Source organism: Petromyzon marinus, chromosome 45 (genome assembly GCF_048934315.1).
Source record: "Petromyzon marinus isolate PM22_M1 ecotype Great Lakes invasive population chromosome 45, UKy_Petmar_22M1.pri1.0, whole genome shotgun sequence".
In the NCBI taxonomy this organism is placed as follows: domain Eukaryota; kingdom Metazoa; phylum Chordata; class Hyperoartia; order Petromyzontiformes; family Petromyzontidae; genus Petromyzon; species Petromyzon marinus.
Genome location: NC_133711.1, coordinates 3,928,601 through 3,948,501, shown reverse-complemented (window position 1 = coordinate 3,948,501; position 19,901 = coordinate 3,928,601).

Here is a 19,901-nt window from a genome sequence, read left to right as displayed (position 1 = left end):
AACAGTCTTTTGCATTGTTTAATAATGTTCGAGAGCAGGGCTCGGCAAACCCGCGGCGGTTAAAGAGCCGCGTGCAGCTCTTTAATCGCCGCGTGCGGCTCTTTAATCGCCGCTTCGTGACGCCGTTCTTCATTGAGGACAAGCGCCGTCTCCTGTGCACCACGCGGTGCATCGCGGCTCGTGAAATAGTGAGTGGTTTGTATTTCTTTTTTTACGAATTCGTAAACAAACAAAAAAAATAATATTTTCTTAATAAAGTATTAAAGCTTTCGTGACTGCATAAAATTACTCATTGGTTTTTTTTCGGTCAAGTCACGTTCTGTAGAAATACAATAGAATTATATTAAAACAAAAAACACAATCACGACGTTTCGATCACAACGCAAGCGATCTTCATCAGGTGTCAAGAACAAATCACGGAGGTAAATACAACAAAAAGATGAGAGACGAGAATTCAACAAACCTGAAAAAACATTATGTGAAGCACATCCAGTCAGGCAAACAACACAGTTAGACACATCCTGGCGGACCACGAATTTCAGAAGAGTGTTAAATTTCGTGTTCAACCTTTGGATTGCACATACCAGCATAGATAGAATGAAAAATACGAGGTACACGGTCAGTAGAAATACATATACAAGTCCACCAAGAGGTAAGGAGGGAGGAAAGACGGACAGGGAGGCAGAGAGAGAGGGGGGGGGATGAACAGAAGCTTAAATAGAAAATAAAGTTGGAGGTGGGGGGAGGGGCCAGAGCGAGAGCGGCAGCTCAAACACGCAACATCTTACACAGACAAAACGGCAGCTCAAAATAGGACCACCTCTTGTAAATACAAAACGGCAGCCCATGGACTTCACGAAGGCCGTGTGGCGGTCAGCGGTCGTGTTCGTGCGAGCCACAATTGCGATTGTCAACGAGCTATCCCCTCGCCCGTGTGCGCCTTCTCCGGCTGCCCGGGTGTCCTCCCACATTGGACGGGAGTGACATGCCCCCTGTCAAATAGACTCCGTCATCACACTTGCAGACTCGGCGAGGCTTGGCCTGTACAAACAAGTGCACAGATGTACTGCACGTGTACAGCCTGTTGTCAATCCACTGGCCAGCGCCACGCCCAGTCGCCTTTGTCTCCCTCGTGGCAATGCTTTTTACGCCGCGCCAGGTACTTATTTGAGGCTGAGTCGACCTAGGGGAGGCTCGGGACCGGTTCAGACAATCGGCAACGGTGTTGGCCGTGAGCGGCAATCGATCTCGGGTGGCCGGGTTTCGTAGCGCAGCGCGCTAAACCGCTTACACTATCGCCCACACACGCGCACAACAACAACAACACACGCACACAACAGCAACACACCCACTCGCATCTCCACCGCCACTGGTGACTCAAACCCCGGTTCGCGTAAAAACCCATCGGTGGCCTTTTTTTGTTCAGGACAGAGCGTGCCACGAGACGTGTCGCGCCCGCCTCTCCCGCTGGGGGGTTACAAATCACGGCTCCGTTCCGCTCGCCACAAGCAGGCGGCGCCAATAACGTTAAAGACGATGATGGAGCAGTCACACAGCGCTTTCCTTTCGACGGAAATTCTCAAGCAGAGACGCACGCCAAAGCGAACACTGAGCGCACGTCTCTCTGCTTTCGTTGCAAAGGTCAGGAGATCGCGTGGACGCTGCCAAAATAAATGCATCGCGAGAATAAATTTGGTATTGTATCTGGTATTTTTTTTAAAGGTTTTTTTTTTATATATATATACAAATGCGTGCTTTAGAGAAAGGGGTTATTCATCATCGCCGGATGATGGCCGTCATTGTGATGGCGCAGTGGATTTCCACGGGGCGCCAGTCAGTTGCGATCTCCAGGTGCGGCAGGTGAAACAATGGTGCACGATCCCGCACCACTTAAAGCTGAGCACGTGGTACGCTCTCGCGACCAATCTTATCCATAGTTGAGGTTTTTTTTTTTGGGGGGGGTTAGATCGCGTAAATTTATAAATGCGTCATTAAACCCGCCACCACCCGAAACAGCCGATTAGTGTGCTGAAATAGTAAGTTTTATTTACGTGACAAACCTTACTAATTGGCTGTGTCGGGTAGTGGCGGAGCTTAACGGCACATTTACATTTACGCTATCTAACCCCAAAATAAATATCTATCATGGAAATACAAATGCGTATGCTGATTAGCGCCATGCGCTGGGGTGAGTAATTACACATTTCAGACGATTCGTCTGTTCAGTGTCTGCCTCCAAATCGGCCAAACAAGCTCAACGCAAACAAGCCAGCCTTTCTTTGCAGGACCACGCCACCCAAATCCTGGGACAATCCACTGCTCCGTCAATTAGGGGCCGTCCATAAATGACGTCACGCGATTTTGGACGATTTTTGACCCCTCCCCCCCCCCATCGTCACACGGCGTCACAAAAAAGTCAGCCCCCCCCCCTCAAACATGACGTCACAAAGCTCTGCCTCCCCCCCCTCCCCCCAAAAAATAAAACATGCTTCAAATCGCTTTAAACTATTGTGTCATTGTAGTGCGTATTTAATGTGCCGCTGCACTCTGATGTTGTAGGAGAAAACATTTATTAAAAAGTCTATTTAATAAAGTAGAACGTGTTGTCTATATTTATTTAAAGTTGCGAATTTTGATGTGACGTCACATTTCTCAACACCCACCCCCCCCCACTCGTCACACATCGTCACAAATGTCTGACCCTCCCCCCCACCCCCCCAGGTGCGTGACGTCATTTATGTACGGCCCCTTAAAGCAAGTTTGAATGTTCATGTTAGAGCAATTGTCGAGTCGGTTTATTGCGTTGTGCGTGGAGGCGCGTTCGGTCTGTGAGTGTGTCGTGAATCTCGGCTCGAAGCTTCGCATCCCTGTCGCGTAGTTTCATTTATTTGGCTATACCAACATTTATTTGGCTATACCAACATTTATTTGGCTATACCAACATTTATTTGGCTATACCAACATTTATTCGGCTATACCAACATTTATTTGGCTATACCAAAATTCATTTGGCTATACCAAAATTTATTTGGCTATACCAACATTTATTTTGCTATACCAACATTTATTTGGCTATACCAACATTTATTCGGCTATACCAACATTTATGCGGCTATACCAACATTTATTTGGCTATACCAAAATTCATTTGGCTATACCAAAATTTATTTGGCTATACCAACATTTATTTGGCTATTCCAAAATTCATTTGGCTATACCAACATTTATTTGGCTATACCAAAATTCATTTGGCTATACCAAAATTTATTTGGCTATACCAACATATATTTTGCTATACCAACATTTATTTGGCTATACCAACATTTATTCGGCTATACCAACATTTATGCGGCTATACCAACATTTATTTGGCTATACCAAAATTAATTTGGCTATACCAAAATTTATTTGGCTATACCAACATTTATTTGGCTATTCCAAAATTCATTTGGCTATACCAACATTTATTTGGCTATACCAAAATTCATTTGGCTATACCAACATTTATTTGGCTATACCAACATTTATTTGGCTATACCAAAATTTATTTGGCCATACCAAAATTTATTTGGCTATACCAACATTTATTTGGCTATACCAAAATGTATTTGGCTATACCAACATTTATTCGGCTATACCAACATTAATTTGGCTATACCAAAATTCATTTGGCTATACCAAAATTTATTTGGCTATACCAACATTTATTTTGCTATACCAACATTTATTTGGCTATACCAACATTTATTCGGCTATACCAACATTTATGCGGCTATACCAACATTTATTTGGCTATACCAAAATTCATTTGGCTATACCAAAATTTATTTGGCTATACCAACATTTATTTGGCTATACCAAAATGTATTTGGCTATACCAACATTTATTTGGCTATACCAAAATTCATTTGGCTATACCAACATTTATTTGGCCTTACCAACATTTATTTGGCTATACCAAAATTTATTTGGCTATACCAAAATTTATTTGGCTATACCAAAATAAATGAAACAACAACAAAAAAAACCTCGTGTTATAGGACTCAAGCACCCTGCTGCGTTTACGCATTTCTAATGGACACGCGCCCCGATTGGATTTGTAATTTGCGACGAATCTCTTTAACCCTGACCGAAACCAAGCTGGGGGACGGGGTGGGGGAACGAGGAGGAGAGAGCAGAGAATGAACGACATTGGAGACGGATGTAATAAGCGAGACGAGCAACACAACAACAACAACAAAACTATCGGCGACAACAACGCAATTAAAGGCCCACGTGACGAGAGTCGGGTTAAAGTGACATCTCTTGCAGCGAGAGGCTACGCGCCGTCGACGGGAAGGTTCAGAGACCTTCCCCCCCTCCCCATCGCCACTGCCTCGCTACGTGCTCGCACGCAAGGCTCGACTTTCAACGTGGTCGCATGCAACCGGATCGCTTACCTCTGCAACCGGTTGCGCAACCGGTTGCAGAGGTAAAACTAGAGGTAAAACCTCTGTTCTCATGCAGTAGACAGCCAAACGCAACGCTCCCAGCAATCGCTGCGCTCAGAGACACGCAGTGACGCGTCTCATCTCGCGAACGTTTGCGGACCGTGATTGGCTGTTCCGAGCGATATCGTGGTACAACCTGCGATCTCGCGTGAGACGTTTAGAGGTAAAGCCTCTGGTCTGGCATTAAAGATCTAGAGGTAAAAACCCTCTGGTATGGTAAAATCTTGACTTCAAGATTTCGTGACTTCAGGAATTCACATTCTTTGGGTCTTTCGGTAAAGTCACGTAGATAGGTTAAAATAAAATAAAAATAAAACACTCTGGTATGGTATTAGAGATCCAGAGGGAAAACATCTGTTCTGGCGTTTTAAATCTAGAGGTAAAACCTCTGGTCTGGCAATAGATAACTCGCGTGTAAACCTCTGGTATGGCATGAGAGGTTTAGTGAGAAAACCTCTGCTGTGGCATTTTTTTAAGATCTAAAGTTTTAACCTCTGGTCTGGCAATATAGACCTGGCAGTGAAACCCCTGGTCTGACATGAGAGGCTTAGATCTAAAGTTAAACCTCTGGTATGGCAATATAGACCTGGAAGTGAAACCTCTGGCCTCTGACATGAGAGGTTTATATCTAAAGTTAAACTTCTGATCTGGCAATATAGACCTGGAAGTGAAGCCTCTGGTCTGACATGAGAGGTTTAGATCTAAGGTTAAACCTCTGGTCTGGCAATATAGACCTGGAAGTGAAACCTCTGGTCTGACATGAGTGGTTTAGATCTAAAGTTAAACCTCTGGTCTGGCAATATAGACCTGGCAGTGAAGCCTCTGGTCTGACATGAGAGGTTTATATCTAAAGTTAAACCTCTGGTCTGGCAATATAGACCTGGAAGTGAAACCTCTGGTCTGACATGAGAGGTTTATATCTAAAGTTAAACCTCTGATCTGGCAATATAGACCTGGAAGTGAAGCCTTTGGTCTGACACTCAACAAGAGAGGTATTGAGGTAAAACATCTGACACAATGTGTGCCTTATCGCTGGCAGCACTTTGCCCCAACAGCCTGTTGGAGCTATACGGGGCACCATTGTCTTTGCCTATTTGTAGCTTTGTTGATGCCATGTAATAATAATTATTATTATTCTGCCTTGCAGCCTTTAACAGAGGCTTTAGCAGGTAAATAAATAAATCGAGATGCGTGCGTGCTTATCTATTTTTAACAGACATTTAAATCCGCTCTAAATTGCATTCATGCCGTTTTTAGTGGTTCAAAATATCATCATCGGGTCAAGATAAATCCACTGCTGGATGAATGCCCTCTCCCAAGCTGTCGCCGTCTTCCACGTTTCAGCGCTGCCATCGAAATCATCAGAATCTTTGTTCATCCTGGAGGAATCCGATGAGCTATTAAGCTCTTTTTCAGAGATGTCCAATAGGGGCGGTGTCAGAACGTTACAACAACAAGCAATACGAAAACACGTTAGGAGTGCACAGTATAGAGAAGGTAAACAAATCACAAAAAAATACAAATAAGACTAAACTAGTTTTTATTTTACCAGCTAAGGCTTGCTGAGCTATTTGCTTCTTTTTCAAAAGCGACCTCGCCACAAATGACAGCTCAACGAAGTGGCTCATCACGTGGACATTTATAGCAGCCAAATACTCTAAACGCGTGATGTTAATTCTAAATGTGAAGGGAAAAACCGGAGGACCTGGAGAAAATCCACACGACAACGGGCAGAGAGAGAGAGAAAGAGAGAGACACGCAAACTCCAAATATGCAGGCATTGTCGGGGTCGGGATCGAACCCACAACCTCCTGTATAATAGGCGAGGTAGTTAACATCTCTCCACAAACAGCAGGAAGGTACGAGTTCCATCATCCCCTGCATGCCTGTCACGTGACCACCACATTGCGTGTGCAGGACTGTCAGCCTTGCCTAGACCACAGCTGAACGTTTTTCCCATCATTATTATAAAATGTGGCCTACCCAGCAGGCATCTCAAACGCCTCTTAATTCAAACTGAAATACAAATGCTGACATCTCGGAGAGAACACTAAAATAAATATTAATACACGTTAAATCTTGACTTAAAGCTTTCGTGACTGCAGGAATTCATATTCTTGGGTCTTTCGGTAAAGTCACGTAGATAGGTTCAAATAAAATAATATGTTATTTTTTTATTATTTCCTTTGAACCTATCTACGTGATTTTACCGAAAGAACCAAGAATATTAATACGCGTTTTCCCAACATTGTGGGATACAAATCGCAAATAATTACCGTAGCACTTTAGGAAATGTATGGTCGGCGCAAAAGTCTATTATAAATGTTCCATTAACGTTTTACTTTTGAACGTGTTGCTTCTGTTTATTATCGTCGACTGACAACAAAATAATGGCTTGGAATGACTTCAGTTGTGGATGCGGTGATTTTTCTTTTACTAATGGTTTATTTATACAGATAAAACAATTGGGTAGAAAATGAGGCATGAAATATAGCACTCCGCAGAACCAGCTCTTCGCTTTAAATAATGGCACAATGCTGGAGTCGGAGAGGAGATATCCGGATTCTTGACAAGCCATCGGTTTTCATTTCCACTCTCTTATTTTTAATGTTGTCATTATTGCACTTTTGTCATGTGACCGCTATAAACCTTGTGGCCATTACGATTGAGAACGCACGCACTCATCCAGCCAATACCGAGGGCCTGAGTTCGCGAATTATCGTTTCATCCAGCCGTGATTGAACTGGGTTCTCAAGTGAAGCGATCCGATGGTCTCAGCTTGGTCACTGCACACACAAACCTATAAATACGTGTCGAAACAATAGAATTGTTGGTCACTGCACACAAAAACCCATAAATACCTGTCGAAACAATAGAATTGTTGGTCACTGCACAAAAAAACCTATAAATACCTGTCGAAACAATAGAATTGTTGGTCACTGCACACACAAACCTATAAATACCTGTCGAAACAATAGAATTGTTGGTCACTGCACACACAAAAACCCATAAATACCTGTTGAAACAATAGAATTGTTGGTCACTGCACACAAAAGCCCGTAAATACCTGTCGAAACAATAGAATTGTTGGTCACTGCACACACAAAAACCCATAAATACCTGTCGAAACAATAGAATTGTTGGTCACTGCACACACAAAAACCCATAAATCCCTGTCGAAACAATAGAATTGTTGGTCACTGCACACACAAAAAGCCATAAATACCTGTCGAAACAATAGAATTGTTGGTCACTGCACACAAAAACCCATAAATACCTGTCGAAACAATAGAATTGTTGGTCACTGCAGACACAAAAACCCATAAATACCTGTCGAAACAATAGAATTGTTGGTCACTGCACACAAAAACCCATAAATACCTGTCGAAACAATGGAATTGTTGGTCACTGCACACACAAAAACCCATAAATACCTGTCGAAACAATAGAATTGTTGGTCACTGCACACAAAAACCCATAAATACCTGTCGAAACAATAGAATTGTTGGTCACTGCACACAAAAACCCATAAATACCTGTCGAAACAATAGAATTGTTGGTCACTGCACACAAAAACCCATAAATACCTGTCGAAACAATAGAATTGTTGGTCACTGCACACACAAAAACCCATAAATACCTGTCGAAACAATAGAATTGTTGGTCACTGCACACAAAAACCCATAAATACCTGTCGAAACAATAGAATTGTTGGTCACTGCACACAAAAACCCATAAATACCTGTCGAAACAATAGAATTGTTGGTCACTGCACACACAAAAACCCATAAATACCTGTCGAAACAATAGAATTGTTGGTCACTGCACACAAAAACCCATAAAAACCTGTCGAAACAATAGAATTGTTGGTCACTGCACACAAAAACCCATAAATACCTGTCGAAACAATAGAATTGTTGGTCACTGCACACACAAAAACCCATAAATACCTGTCGAAACAATAGAATTGTTGGTCACTGCACTCAAAAACCCATAAATACCTGTCGAAAAAATATAATTGTTGGTCACGGCACACAAAAACCCATAAATACCTGTTGAAACAATAGAATTGTTGGTCACTGCATACAAAAACCCATAAATACCTGTCGAAACAATAGAATTGTTGGTCACTGCACACAAAAACCCATAAATACCTGTCGAAACAATAGAATTGTTGGTCACTGCACGCAAAAAACCATAAATACCTGTCGAAACAATAGAATTGTTGGTCACTGCACACAAAAACCCATAAATACCTGTCGAAACAATAGAATTGTTGGTCACTGCACACACAAAAACCCATAAATACCTGTCGAAACAATAGAATTGTTGGTCACTGCACACACAAAAACCCATAAATACCTGTTGAAACAATAGAATTGTTGGTCACTGCATACAAAAACTCATAAATACCTGTCGAAACAATAGAATTGTTGGTCCTGCACACAAAAACCCATAAATACCTGTCGAAACAATAGAATTGCTGGTCACTGCACCCAAAAACCCATAAATACCTGTCGAAACAATAGAATTGTTGGTCACTGCACACAAAAACCCATAAATACCTGTCGAAACAATAGAATTGTTGGTCACTGCACACAAAAACCCATAAATACCTGTCGAAACAATAGAATTGTTGGTCACTGCACACAAAAACCCATAAATACCTGTCGAAACAATAGAATTGTTGGTCACTGCACACAAAAACCCATAAATACCTGTCAAAACAATAGAATTGTTGGTCACTGCACACAAAAACCCATAAATACCTGTCGAAACAATAGAATTGTTGGTCACTGCACACAAAAACCCATAAATACCTGTCGAAACAATAGAATTGTTGGTCACTGCACACACAAAAACCCATAAATACCTGTCGAAACAATAGAATTGTTGGTCACTGCACACAAAAACCCATAAATACCTGTCGAAACAATAGAATTGTTGGTCACTGCACACAAAAACCCATAAATACCTGTCGAAACAATAGAATTGTTGGTCACTGCACACAAAAACCCATAAATACCTGTCGAAACAATAGAATTGTTGGTCACTGCACACAAAAACCCATAAATACCTGTCGAAACAATAGAATTGTTGGTCACTGCACACACAAAAACCCATAAATACCTGTCGAAACAATAGAATTGTTGGTCACTGCACTCAAAAACCCATAAATACCTGTCGAAAAAATATAATTGTTGGTCACTGCACACAAAAACCCATAAATACCTGTTGAAACAATAGAATTGTTGGTCACTGCATACAAAAACCCATAAATACCTGTCGAAACAATAGAATTGTTGGTCACTGCACACAAAAACCCATAAATACCTGTCGAAACAATAGAATTGTTGGTCACTGCACACACAAAAACCCATAAATACCTGTCGAAACAATGGAATTGTTGGTCACTGCACACACAAAAACCCATAAATACCTGTCGAAACAATAGAATTGTTGGTCACTGCACACAAAAACCAATAAATACCTGTCGAAACAATAGAATTGTTGGTCACTGCACACAAAAACCCATAAATACCTGTCGAAACAATAGAATTGTTGGTCACTGCACACACAAAAACCCATAAATACCTGTCGAAACAATGGAATTGTTGGTCACTGTACACAAAAACCCATAAATACCTGTCGAAACAATAGAATTGTTGGTCACTGCACACAAAAACCCATAAATACCTGTCGAAACAATAGAATTGTTGGTCACTGCACACAAAAACCCATAAATACCTGTCGAAACAATAGAATTGTTGGTCACTGCACACACAAAAACCCATAAATACCTGTCAAAACAATAGAATTATTGGTCACTGCACACACAAAAACCCATAAATACCTGTCGAAACAATAGAATTGTTGGTCACTGCACACAAAAACCCATAAATACCTGTCAAAACAATAGAATTGTTGGTCACTGCACACACAAAAACCCATAAATACCTGTCGAAACAATAGAATTGTTGGTCACTGCACACAAAAACCCATAAATACCTGTCGAAACAATAGAATTGTTGGTCACTGCACACAAAAACCCATAAATACCTGTCGAAACAATAGAATTGTTGGTCACTGCACACAAAAACCCATAAATACCTGTCGAAACAATAGAATTGTTGGTCACTGCACACAAAAACCCATAAATACCTGTCGAAACAATAGAATTGTTGGTCACTGCACACAAAAACCCATAAATACCTGTCGAAACAATAGAATTGTTGGTCACTGCACACAAAAACCCATAAATACCTGTCGAAACAATAGAATTGTTGGTCACTGCATACTAAAACCCATAAATACCTGTCGAAACAATAGAATTGTTGGTCACTGCACACAAAAACCCATAAATACCTGTCGAAACAATAGAATTGTTGGTCACTGCACACAAAAACCCATAAATACCTGTCGAAACAATAGAATTGTTGGTCACTGCACACAAAAACCCATAAATACCTGTCGAAACAATGGAATTGTTGGTCACTGCACACACAAAAACCCATAAATACCTGTCGAAACAATAGAATTGTTGGTCACTGCACACAAAAACCCATAAATACCTGTCGAAACAATATAATTGTTGGTCACTGCACACAAAAACCCATAAATACCTGTCGAAACAATAGAATTGTTGGTCACTGCACACACAAAACCCATAAATACCTGTCGAAACAATGGAATTGTTGGTCACTGCACACACAAAAACCCATAAATACCTGTCGAAACAATAGAATTGTTGGTCACTGCACACAAAAACCAATAAATACCTGTCGAAACAATAGAATTGTTGGTCACTGCACACAAAAACCCATAAATACCTGTCGAAACAATAGAATTGTTGGTCACTGCACACACAAAAACCCATAAATACCTGTCGAAACAATGGAATTGTTGGTCACTGCACACACAAAAACCCATAAATACCTGTCGAAACAATAGAATTGTTGGTCACTGTACACAAAAACCCATAAATACCTGTCGAAACAATAGAATTGTTGGTCACTGCACACAAAAATCCATAAATACCTGTCGAAACAATAGAATTGTTGGTCACTGCACACACAAAAACCCATAAATACCTGTCGAAACAATAGAATTATTGGTCACTGCACACTCAAAAACCCATAAATACCTGTCGAAACAATAGAATTGTTGGTCACTGCACACAAAAACCCATAAATACCTGTCGAAACAATAGAATTGTTGGTCACTGCACACAAAAACCCATAAATACCTGTCGTAACAATAGAATTGTTGGTCACTGCACACACAAACCCATAAATACCTGTCGAAACAATAGAATTGTTGGTCACTGCATACACAAAAACCCATAAATACCTGTCGAAACAATAGAATTGTTGGTCACTGCACACACAAAAACCCATAAATACCTGTCGAAACAATAGAATTGTTGGTCACTGCACACACAAAAACCCATAAATACCTGTCGAAACAATAGAATTGTTGGTCACTGCACACACAAACCCATAAATACCTGTCGAAACAATAGAATTGCTGCCGTGGCGTAACGGCCAACGCACTGGACTTGCGGTCCAGAGGAGTCGCCAGTTGGATTCTATCTCCCGGCGCGGCGTTTGAAACAACGGGGAATTTTTTTTTAAACCACCCCAAGCCACCCACAAGTCACACGTACCGCCACGGCTGTCCATAGGCGGGTGTGTGCGAGGGGCCCAGAGAGGACATCCCACGGCGTGGGCCCTCCGATGCCTTCAAACCAAACCCGAAATATTACATCTGACACCATGACGTCGAATCGCGCACCCCACCCCCTCCCCTCCCTCTCGAAAGCGCGGGGCCTGGGGCGGTCACCCCGCATCGCCGTCTACCCTAGGGACGCCCTCTGCTCATCGCTTCTGTGCATCCTGTCGTGGCAGTGATTCGGTGTGCAGGTGGCGCGTGGTGAGAGGTAAAGTGCGGGTAATCCCACACCGTCAAAGGTGTCTCTCTGACCAACAGGAGGGGCGTTGTGTCGTCGCCACTTTGTGTTTCGACGGGCGGCTCTCGTTTGTGTCCCTATCGTGAGTCGAAGCTGTCGACATCCCATTCACTCTAACTGCAGGGGGTGGGGGGTGGGGCACGCTGTCACGCATTAACAAACATGCCAGTCAATTGGTTAAAACAAAAATAAATAAAACCCGCAACCTGGAGATCTGCGTGCTAATTGCGTTTCGCTCCTTGCCTGTTTCAGCTGCGACGGTGATCCTCCGTCAGAAGAGGCGACATAGCGGAGCTGCACAAAGGAAATGATGGCCATTAATTGGATACGTGCCTGAGATGGAACGGTAATGAACGGTCAAAACCGAATTGTACGTGTCAGGCTAATTCATCCCTCCTCCTACCGCCCATGACAAGCACGCTTCCCCACAAAATCCTGCAGTGAAGGTCACAGTGCAGCCCTGCTGCAGATGCTTGCTCATGCCACAGCTCATAGGGGAGCCCTCTTGATGACAGTGATTGGCCCACTCGTACGCACTCGGACAGATGTCTTGGAAGAGGTGGGAATTACCCAACACTTTGCCCCACCACACGCGACCCTGCCGATGGTGTTCCAATTCGTTCACGCAGGGGGTTACAATTCAGCGGTCGCCTCGCGTGTTCGCTCCGATCTCCAGGCGCGGCAGTTGGAAACTATCAGCAAACAGAAATCCCTGAACCTCGCTTTCCCTCCGTCCGACCACCACTGTCGCGAGATGTTAACTCCCTCGCCTGATGTGCAGGAGGTCGTGGGTTCGATCCCGGCCCTGACGCCTGTTGTATATTTGGAGTTTGCGTGTCTCTCTCCCCCGTGGTCGCGTGGATTTTCCCCTTCCGCATTGAGAATCAACATCACGCGTTTAGAGGATTTGGCTGCTATACATTGCCACGTGATAGGCCACTTCGTAAGAGGGATCATTTGCGGCCCGGTCGCTTCTGAAAAAGAGCTACCTAGCTCAGCGGGGGCCTTACCCTGGTAAAAATAAAATATTCGGAAGTCTATCGGCAGGGTCGCGTGTGGTGGTGGTGGTGGTGGGGTAAAGTTTGGGCGGCTCCCGTGTCAAGCGGCTAGCTCTCTGGTCGAGGGGCTGGGGGTGGCGTGAGTGAGCCACTGGCAGGACGTCACCAAAGTCGTGCTTCCTCCTCCTCTTCTCGTCGTTGTTGTTGTTGTTGGGGTTATGGTTGGTTACTCACTTTGCGTTTTACGCGAGCCCTGATGCCGAGCAGTACAATGGATGATCTACGGGACCCTTTTGTTTTGTCAGTTTTAGGATGATATAAAATATGAAATTTAGAAACGTCTTTACCCATTCTGGCAAACATAGCCGTGTTAAGATTTTCAATCCGCTTATCGGAATCCGAATAATCAGACCGCGGGGAGGAATCCGATGAGCTATGAAGCTCTTTTTCACAGATGTCCGGTATGGGGCGGTCCAGCAAGTTGCAACAACAAACAATACAACAAACCCGATCGGAGTGCAGCACAGAGAAAATGGTCAAGTCGCTAAACATAAAGCGATGATAAATAGATTCATAATTATTCAAGTCCCATTCATCACGCTTAGGCAAGGCAGCAAAAACAACAACAAAAAGCAATTCCCAGACCCAGGGGCGGAGCCAGAATTTTGACTTTGGGGGGGCTGACTTCAATATTCTGAGATATCCAGTGTTTATGTTTTCCAATGGGCGCCACAAACGTATAAAACAAATTTTATTCGATTTGAACGCGGAGTTTATTAATAGGTCGGAGCCGCTGATGTGGCTAATAAGTTCGATAAGTTCGAAAGGCTGCCGCTCAAGCAGCCTGCAGGGCAGCACACAAGGTGACAGCCTGCAGGGCAGCACAAAAGGTGGCAGCCTGCAGGGCAGCACACAAGGTGGCAGCCTGCAGGGCAGCACACAAGGTGGCAGCCTGCAGGGCAGCACACAAGGTGGCAGCCTGCAGGGCAGCACACAAGGTGGCAGCCTGCAGGGCAGCACACAAGGTGGCAGCCTGCAGGGCAGCACACAAGGTGGCAGCCTGCAGGGCAGCACAAGGTGGCAGCCTGCAGCATTTTGCAGCAGCCGGATATCCGGTTATCCCGATTACCGACTTTCCCAAAATTTCAGGGGGGGGCTAAGCCCCCCCCCCCAGCCCCCCCTGAGGCTCCGCCCCCTGCCCAGACCAGACCAAGAAGGCAACACACACCAAAAGTCCCTCAGTACAATGGCAACGTTAACATTGAACTATCCATGCCTGGGCGTTTGCATTGCCCTTGTACTCGCTCGCCTTTGGTCGTGCTTTGGTCTCTAGCACGGGGAGAGAGACCAGAGCCACGAAGGCAGCTTTCTCTGGCGTGGGCCACTGAGTTTCAAGGACAAACTCGCACATTGTCGACGCATATTTTGCCTGCACGTTTCACGGCAAGCGTGTGTGTGGCGAATGCGCAGACTTGACGCCTTGTGACACGGGGTGTCGATTTGGTGTTCGAACATCTTAACGCCTGCTTAATTATTGCCAAAAGAGAGGTAACGCATCATCTTTGGTTCTTTCGGTAAAGTCACGTAGAATGAGAATAAAATAATACATTTTATTGTTTTATTTTATTATTTTATTCTCATTATACGTGACTTTACCGAAAGAACCAAAGAAGATGAATCATTGCAGTCACGAACGCTTTAAATCGAGAGGTAAACATTTTATGTTTTTGTTATGACATGAAAAAAGGGGGAGCAGAAAGGTGAGATTATTGGAATTAGACAACATTGTGTTGCTCTGTGTTGAATCTATTTGCGTCCGCCACCAGTATCAGTATTTGAAGGTATCAGTAGCAGATCTACTGCATCCCGTTATAATTTGAGCAGCGGCGTCCGTAGTTTCGTTCCGTACTCTCATCAATTACGAGGTCGATATAAATGATGCTGCGTTTCCAACTCGCGGGTGACGCACGGACGCTTGCGTAATGAGCTTCTTGACGCCACCAATAACACCAATAAACAACACTCAACTTTAATGGTGCTGCTAATCCATCCGGTCGACATTTCAAAGGGAAATAAAAAGCGGATTACAACCGCCTTTATCCAACAGCGGATGGTCACAATTACTTTTTTTTTAATTACAAAACGCCTTGCATCGCCATTCCCAATCCACTAATGAATAAAGAACCTCCCCACTCCATGCTAGTTATGGGGGTGGAGGGTTGCTATACTTTAACGGGGTTTCTCTCTACATTGATAAATACGCTTTTACAGTTATTAGTTGCTCTAAATCTCTACATAGCTCAGTGGGCCTCTACCTGGTAAAACAAACAAAAATATTGATTAGTTTAGTTTATCATGCACATCAGTGTGGACAATTGCTGATATGGCTCGCCACTGATGTTAGCTGTGGCTGGGATTCTAACTCGGGCCACCAGGTTCATAGCGAACCACCGCTACCACCGGCTCCGTCGCCATTAATAATGAGCCGCGGACATTCATGCGGAGCATTCACTCACGATTCATAGCACAGTGCGCTAACCGCTACACTACCGCTCCTCGGGGGACACGCGCACACAACAACAACAACAACAACCGCCATTCGCCACTAAGTGGCGGTGACGTCACGCTTGTGCCAGGCCATGTGCACCTTGAGGCCACGTGAAGTGTCGAACGCCCGCTGGCAGGAGGTCACGGGGCAGACCCAGGTGCCACGGGCAGACTGACTGAGATGACCGAGATGACTGGCTGATGCACCACCTGTGCCCCCTACTATGCCAACTTGCTGTGCTTTAGCCACCCGGCGCTCCGCTCGTTGTTGTGAGCGTCGCTCCTCCGCCCTCTGTTGTTGTTGGAGGGAGACTGCCTCCAACTGCCCAGTAGCGTCCTTCACGAGCCTCCTCCACAGAGGCCGATCTTGACACCGCTGGTACCAGTCATTGGCAAGTCCACTCAGCTCCAAATCATCCCGTACCGCATCTACATTGTCTTATGGTTGTTATTGTTTGACTTGCATCCCACTGGGATTTTTGTACACAGCGTTGAAATCCGGTGGGTTTTTTTTTCTAGAAGACTTTGCTGTTTTTTCCAGGATTTTTCTGTTGTCACTTTAAGATGTTTCTTGTTCATGTTTTTGTTTTGTTACGGTTGCACCCGAGTCAAGAGCCGCATGGCTCACAGGGTTATACCTAACAAATGAAACTGATTCAATGAAAATTGAATCAGCTAAATGTTTTCTCTAGTCCGTGTCGCGCCCGTTTAGCCCCCTGTATGCGGCCAAACAGAAGCTGTTTAGGCATGCGGTGGCTGGGCATGCGGGCTACATGACCCAGCCAACGCAGCCTTGCCTGCCGGAGGAGCTCACCGATGGGACTTTATCCAGATATTTCAAGGATTTGTGAGCTCCTCACACAATCCAGCCTGCAGGTTAAACCCAGGATGGATCGTAGGTGCACACAAAGACAACGATCCCCCGTGTAGCCTTAACAGACTGTAGGGGCAAGTGCTGTTAGCGAGCACCTATGAAGGCCGGAACGGTACACGAGGGGGTGGGTGGCCAACACCACGCCCGACCGCCTTTGTCTCCCCCGTGGCGATGTTTACACACCGCACCAGGTACTCATTTGAGGCTGAGTCGACCTAGGGGAGGCCCGAGACCGGTTCAGACAATCGTCGCTGTTGTTGGCCGTGAGCGGGATTCGAACCCGGGTTGCCAGGTTCATAGCGCAGCGCGCTAACCGCTACACTATCGCTCCCCAGAGACACACATACAGACACACACACAGACACGCACACAGACACACTGACACACACACAGACACACACGCGCACACACACACACCTACTCGCTCCCGAGCATCGTGCTGTGCCGACACAGAGCGGCCCATTCGTCTCTCACTGTGTTCGCGTCCGCGTTTGTCTGTTTTTTTTCCTCTCCTCCCACATTCGGACGAGGGAACACCGTGGGGGTGAGTGGGGGCAGGATCAGGCAGGGGGGTAGGGCGTGGTGCTGCTGCTGGTGCTGGTGGTGCTGGAGGAGGAAGGGAGGGAGGGTGGAGAGAGAGAGAGAGAGGCGGTGGCGCTGTCTTGTTTGGGCGCCGTGACTGATGGCCGAGTGCGTCAGGGCCACCGAGTTTAATTGGACCCAATGTCGGCAGATGCGTTGCCAGGCTGCCGCAGGAAGCGCACCTCGCAAGCCGTTTTTTTTATTAATGCCAGCGATATTTAGTCCCCATTCGTCCTCCTCCTCCCCTCCCCCACGTACCCCACCTCCTCCTTCTAAAAGGTGCTCCACAAAGGGCAGCGCTCGACGTGAAGGCGCCGCGCGGCCCGCCAGGCTAACGAGATGCCCCCCACCACCACCACCTCTTCTACTTTGTCATAGTTGGGGAGGGGGGGTGGTGGGTGTCGGGGTGGTGTGGCCGGTCGGCGGGGTTTGGAGGAGGCGTCGAGACGAGCGCGTGGGAGGGAACGCGGCTTCAGTGACGCGCCCTTTCGCCATCCACCAGCACCAAAGACAAAGACCCCCCCCCCCCGTGCAGCTTTAACAGACTATTGGGGCAAGTGCCGTTAGCGAGCACCGATTTAAGGCCGGCAGGGCGCACCAGGATGTGGGTGGCCAGCACCACACACGCGGCCGCCTTTGTCTCCCCTAGCGGCGATGTTTAAAACACCGCACCAGCAGGTAAATCCGTTCGAGGCTGAGCAACGGTTCAGATAAGCGTCACTGCTGTTGTTGGTGGCCGCGAGCGGGAATCGAACCCGGGAGGCCAGGTTGGTAGTGCAGCGTAGCGCTAACCGCTTCGAGAGCAGGGCACGACCAGGTTGGTAGTGCAGCGTAGCGCTAACCGCTTCGAGAGCAGGGCACGGCCAGGTTGGTAGTGCAGCGTAGCGCTAACCGCTTCGAGAGCAGGGCACGGCCAGGTTGGTAGTGCAGCGTAGCGCTAACCGCTTCGAGAGCAGAGCACGACCAGGTTGGTAGTGCAGCGTAGCGCTAACCGCTTCGACAGCAGGGCACGGCCAGGTTGGTAGTGCAGCGTAGCGCTAACCGCTTCGAGAGCAGGGCGGTAGTGCAGCGCTGAGCGCTCACCGCTCTGCTATCGCCCCCCCCCCTTTAAATCCAATCGCTCCACTGGGTCCGTGTCCCTCCTTCGCCGAGATGAGACATCGCGAGTTAAGCGTTTTCACTCCGCGGGGGGGGGGGGGGGGTGAGAGTCTGGGGGGCGGTGGAGACCAAATGTCGCGTTGTTTATTTCTCTGTCACCGCTTCGCGACGGAGCCGCGTCGCGCGCCACCGCCGACGTTCCTCGCCGTGGCCAGCTGTGGAGTTTCTCCGCTTGAGACAGCTTGAATTGTGAATGCACGGTGTGCCCTGCATCATCTCATCTTCAAATTATCTAAAAAATATATATATTCTGGTTTCTGCTGTCAAACGTTGCACCTGTTATCCGATTAATTCCTGCGAATGTGCGTTTTTTTTGCACGTGTATGAATCTGTGTTTATTTCACTCTCCATGCCTGTGTTTATATTTCACCCAGCGGTCCACTGGAGATGCCGCGACACGCCCCAGCCGTAGCGCGCTCGCCGCTCCTTGCAGAGGTCCACGGTTGGAATCCTGCGGACCCGCGCTGGTTAATGCTGCGGGTCTTATTGACCCTAATAAATACCCTACGTGCCCTCCGCTTAGAGACGCCATTGGCATCGTGTGCCGGTGTCCATGGTTTTAAAATTGCAAAATTCGAAATATTACAAAGTAAATGAAGTAATTTACAAAGTGAAAAAAAACACAATTTAGTAATTAACTTTGTTATATTTCAAACTTGGGATTGCAAACCACAGCACCAGAAAACATTGCCCCCGACTGCGAGCACACATTCGGTAGGGCCCTCTTGAAAAAGAGTCGTAGGTAAACATGTGTGGCAATGTAACGAGCGTATCATTAGCATCATCATCATCAGCTATTACCTCTCCACTGCTGGATAAAGGCCTCACTCATGCCGCTATCAATTCTCACTCTCTCGTCGTGGTCTAAGTTACCCGTTGTGTGCCGGCTATTGTCTTGGCGTCCTTTGTCAATTCGCTGCTGGACTTGAGGCCTCTCCAACGTCGCGTCGGTAATGGGGACTTGTTTGACCATACTTCACCACGCCGGTTCGCGCGTGTTGCTCAGAGAATTGGTGGAGAGGGGGAGGGGTGGTGGCGGGGGGAGTGGAGGCCCAGGAACGGTTCGGGTTTCACTCGCCAGGGTTCATGGCGCAGTGCGCCAACCACTGCGTTCAATTAAAGGCAATCAATCCACGAATGGATCGATCAGTTTGCTCTCCCGACCCAGTCAGTGTGTTCCATAAACTCGATAAAGCAGCAAAAGCAAATTGTGCGCGTTTCATCCCCCCCCCATCCTTCCTCGTCCCCATGTCGCCACAATCCGTGACCGGAAGATAATTAAT